We start from the raw sequence: 5,168 nt of genomic DNA on the forward strand, positions 1-5,168 counted from the left end.
TGCTGAAGGCTCCGCCGCGCGGCCCAGGGTTTGCCCAGCCCCGCCCCAAATGTGACCTGGATTCTCCGAGCCCGCAAAGCCCCACGCGCCGGTGTGGTTTGTCCCAAGAGTGGACACCCCTGGAATCAGTTAGCTAATGGCCAGACGCTGGCCCCCAACTGGGCCCCCACAGCAGACAGAGTGGGCAGGAAAGGAGGGTCATGGAGGAAGGCATAGAAAGGACAGAGGATGTTGGGGGGCTCGACGGGGAGACAGGTTTGGAGCCAGGTGTGTGAGTTCGCAGGTGCACAGGCAGTTGGGCACGGCATTAGTGATGTCACTGCTTAAGACTCAGTTTTCTCATCTGTGAAATGGGGATGATCCCTCTCGTTGTTGTGGTGACAGGACATACGAGAAATGGCGAGGTGAGGGCTAGGTGTTCCCAGCTCCCATGGACAATGCAGGCCTCACCTCACTCCTGTCCTCTTCCTTTGTGACGACCCTCCCACGGACTTTCCCTAGAGTGTGTCCTTGATAAAGACTGGCCCCAGACTCCTTTCAGCTGCAAGCAGCTGCTAATGGTAAAGTGAGCCCTCCTCTTGGCTCCCTGAGCCCTCCTCTTGGTTCCCCGGCCACCCCGCACTTCCTCCTTGATGGCAGGACTTCCCCAGCACCTAGCACCTCAACTGCATTTCCTGCAGAGCTCCCCTCATTTGCACCGATACCCCAGGTCTGGCTTCTCCCTTCCTAAGGGACCTTTTCCCTTGAGCCTGTTGACATCTTGGAAGTCTTTTAGTTGTCTCTCTTCTCTCCACTGCTGTTGGGTTTTCTCCCAGCCTTCTTTTCCCTGGAGAGGGTTAGTCCTGGCCCTGGCGGCATTGTGTTCTGGGATCAGGTCCTCTCATGAAACACGGACTGCCAAGGCCAAGGGCCCTGGCTTTGGTGGGTCACAGAGGCCCTGCCAAATCTCACTGCTTGTCTGGCCACCTGAGAGAATGGCAGACCCTGCCCTGCATGGGCAGAAGGGGCAGAGTGAATTTCATGGCCTGGGGAGTCCTATTTGCAATTCTCAACTGCCAACTGGTCATGCTGGCCCCATTCTTTCACGTGACGCTCGGGAGCTGCAAGCACCTGCACGCCAGCCAACAGCACCCTGCTCGTGCCCTGAGAACATACCTAAGGCCTTGGCTGCCTCTGCTCCTTGCCACTGGCGCCAGAGGGGTGGTCACTCTACTGTTTCTGCTATTTTGGCTCAAGTCCCTTGCACGAGGCCCTCACAGGAACCATCTGCCATGGTGGCGCCTGTCTTTTCCTCTCAGGAACGCACCTTGCTGGCTATCATGGCTAAGAACACACACTTGTCTCAGCTAGGGAGCACCGGCAGGAGGGCAGGAGTGTGTGCATGTCCAAGACAATCCATCTTCAGAACCTTTGGTCCAGAGCAAAGGTATCTCAGCACCTAGGGCCATGCCAAAGCCACACAGAAGGTGCGGAGAGGGAGGGGCAAGGCCAGCAGGGTGTCAGAGCAGAGCCAAGAAATGAGAACACTCGAGTCAAGTTCCTTCTTTCTCCCGCTGTGCAGGGCAGACTGGTTCTTTTTGGCTGTGTCTGAATCCCTTCCCCACAGAAAGCCCATGCACATGGTACTCCAGCCAGATGGCATGAGACAAAGCCAGCACCCAGGCCCCAGGCGGGACTGTGACAATCCCAGCCATGTCATCAGGGCCAGAGGGCCCACATGCCCTCCTCAGCACACCGCTGTCGCTTAAGCGCTGCACTGAGGTAAAGAATGGGCCGCAGTCCAGCCAAGATCTGACCCCAGCCTTGGAGGGCTACGGGGGCTGCGATGCTGGGTCATGGCAGGGTGGCACTAGGGAACCTCGTCCCAGGCCGGAGTGCTGTCCACCGCTCTGCTCCAGCAGGACCTCGCAGGGCACTTCCTTGCTCCAGGGAGGAGTCAAAGGCTCCTGGCTCCAGCAGAACCAAGATGGGGTGGCCCAAAGCTTCATGCAGGCTCAGCCTTCCCAAGCCCCGGTCCCCAGACCTCCCACTGATGACAGCACAGCTTTGCTCAGACAGGATCAGAAGTTTATAAAACAAGTGAATATTCACAAACAAACCGTGGGAGAAACACACCTTCCCAGCAATAGAAGATTTCTATAAAGTGCACTTTGCCTGCGACCATCTCTTCCCCACACTGGTCCTTGGATGAAGGTCTGGGGCATTGCTCTGCGGCAGTCCCCAGGGCCACTTGGGCCAGGGACGGAGGCCCGAGCCATCATGGAGCTACGGGCCACCACGCCCCACCCCACAGCTCCAGGAGTGGACGATTCCATTGCACTGGAAGCTTGTCCTGGGGACGGGCCAGCCTGCTGGGAATGGCAGAGGGGAGTTGGTCTCGCCAGCCTGTACCGTAGGGAAGAGAGCCATCCAATAGGCTGGAGAAGGGAATCATCTCACTAGCTGAAGGTGCTGCTAAATAAATACTGAATCTGGCCCTCAACCTTTGACCTTCCGGGCTCACACCACTCTTCCTCTCCTGGCTTGCGCTGAGGGAAGGAAAGCCCCACCCAGCGCTCTGAAAACACCAGCACCTACGGCGTTTCCCCCACGCGAGCACAGGACATTTCTGGTGAGGGTGACACACATAACAGTAGGACTCTAGAGGCAGCTCTCTGGCTGAGAAAACCACAGGCCATCTCAGGAAGAAGCCTGTCAACGTGCTGCACACTGAGGAGACAAGAGCCTGCCCCAGGGCTCTGGTCTGAGGACAGAGGACAGTAAGGGTGGGCAGTGGGAGTTAACAGCTGAGGCTGGAAAGGTCACAGGGAGGTAGAGGAAGAGGCCCAGAGGCTAGCTTAATGTTACACGTGAGAACAATCCAACAGGAATCAGCCTTTCAGCTTTACGCGCACGCGCACACACACACACACACACACGCACGCGCGCACACATTGTGGCTCAAGTGCAGGCCATGGGGTGGAAGGAAGACTTGCTCTCGTTGGCCACACAGTCCTCAGTGCTGCTCTCGACACAGGCCTGTGACAGCTGGGGGGAGTGGAGGCGGCACAGGCCACTCCTGGAGTGTAGGCCTGGCTGCTTTGGTGCAGACCCGCCTACCGCTTCTGGAAGGGACGGTGTGCTGGTTGTGAGCACCACACAGACTTCTGCCAACTCCCCTGGCAGTGCCCACTGCAGTCCCTCTGTCTGAGCCCTGGGGGCCCAGCTACCGGGACAGCTGACACGGCAGCTTGGATGCGGACCAGCTCGCAGCAGGCCCTGGAAGCCTACAGAACAATGACAAGCTGGCTTCCCTGGCCGGCGGTCAGCTGTCCTCACTGAGCACCGTGGGGCCACCTGGCCTAGGCTCCTGGTGGAGGGCCCGCCTGGGACCCTGGCCCCTGCACGGCTCCTGCGCAGGCTCTGACGCTGGCTTTCAGCTTCTGGGAGGAGAACAGTGACAGCTGGGATTCTATTCCTCACCTTGGGGTCCAGACCTGAAAGTGCGTATGTGTTCTTAGGCTACTACACCAGTCAGGCATCTGGGTGTACCTCCAGCCAACAGCAGACTTTTCAGCTCTGTCTATAGCCTCGTCCTCAGTCCCAGATGCCCAAGGAAGAGGCTGCAGGACCAGTGGCAGAGGATTTTAAACTAAGAGGACAGCCAGGTGGCTGTACCTGGATGGCACCCACCCATTCCATCCTGCCCACCCTCCTGCGTTGGAGAGCGGGGACTCAGCAGGACTCTGGCTGCCTCTAGAATCCTGTGCTTCCGACAAGAGCAGGAACGCGGCGCTTCTGCTCCTCGGCCTGATGCAAAGAGAGGGGGCCCAGCAGGGTCGTACCACGACATCCTACTCAGACAAGGCTGCAGGTCACGGCCATGACCTCTAGCCTTGTGCCTGGAGGCCAGGTGGGCTGCTCCAGGCACTCCTCCAGCCCAGGCAGCACTCAGGATCGTGAGAGTGTAAACACACGTGCACACACAGACAGCACACACCTGCTGCACGCGCGCGCGCACACACACACACACACACACACACGCTCGCTCTGTCTTGGTCGGTGACCAGCTTCTCTGTGGGTTGCACTCTGGCCACGGTGGCTGCTCGGGCACCCAGGTTTTGCTCACGGAGCGGTGACTCTGCAGCTGGAAGAGAAAAACAAGAGCAAAAGGAACATTCAGGAGGCTGCTCAGTTGCCCAGCGACACGAGCTCCTCTGGCTGCTCCCCTGGGGACACTGAAACTGGGAAGTGGGAAGAACTGAAGAGTGTGCTACGCAGGCCCCTGGGGACAGGCGGTGACTGAACACTGCCCCTTCCAAGTGCCAGCGCAGGACAAGCTCTCCCCTGACACCCTCCACCCACGGTCGAGGGCAGCAGAGGAAGACAAGGCCACACGGCACTCACTCGAAGCCTTGGGTGACACTTCTCAGATATAATAAGGGCAAGCCGCTGCTGCCAGAGATGGAGAAACAGAACAACAACGGCCAGGAGAGAAGCCAGCCGGGACCAACAATTGAGAAGAGTAAGGTAGTGACTGAGTTTAGAACCAGCAGGCGGGCAAATTTCCGTATATAGATAAAAGAACCATGGCACAGTGCTGGAGGAAGAGGAGACACAGGATGACTCACTGGAAAGGTTTCCAACAGCCTGAATCTGGGGCAGAGGGACGACACAGCCTCATCGCTGGTAACAGAGGACAGGGTAACCCCGGCACGATCCCAGGCTGCCTGTTTACACAGGCCCCGTGTGTCCGGGAGGCTGCAGAGAAGCAGCGCTCCCCTCAAAGTCTGCAGGCTGCAACACTACGATGCTAGGCAGGTGTCTGAGCCTACTCGTACTGCGCGCCTGTACGAGCCTGACTCAGGCCCCTGCCCTCGATTCCAAGTCCTAACCCCGTACCTTGGGACGCGACTGCACCTGGAGATAGGCACCTTTGTGTGTGTGTGGGGGAGGGTGCTGGCGACTGAACCTAGGGCACTGCGCGCTCTAGGCAAGTGCTGCACCAGGTACACCCCCAGCTATTTTAAGAAATGACTTCGAGACAGGGTCTTGCTAAATGCCCAGGCTGGCCTCCAGCTTGCAATCCTCCAGCCTTGGCCTCCTGATTAGATGGGATCACAGGTGAGTGTGAGACAGGGTCTTTAAAGAAGCAATTAAGGGGGCTGGGGATTTAGCTCAGCGGCAAA

General features: G+C 58.3%; 1 protein-coding gene across 2 annotated transcripts in view; it reads right to left on the minus strand.

The window, feature by feature from the left end:
* Window positions 1-2,050: 2,050 nt before the first annotated feature.
* Window positions 2,051-5,168, minus strand: part of Cry2 (cryptochrome circadian clock 2) — a 30,961-nt gene continuing 27,843 nt past the window's right edge. For both annotated transcript variants that reach the window (XM_005384066.2, XM_013514038.1), the window contains one exon: window positions 2,051-4,126. The gene's annotated coding sequence lies outside the window, so the exon portion shown is untranslated. The remainder of the gene's footprint in view (window positions 4,127-5,168) is intronic.

Source organism: Chinchilla lanigera, unplaced genomic scaffold (genome assembly GCF_000276665.1).
Source record: "Chinchilla lanigera isolate Chin_1 unplaced genomic scaffold, ChiLan1.0 scaffold00021, whole genome shotgun sequence".
NCBI classification, from domain to species: Eukaryota; Metazoa; Chordata; class Mammalia; order Rodentia; family Chinchillidae; genus Chinchilla; species Chinchilla lanigera.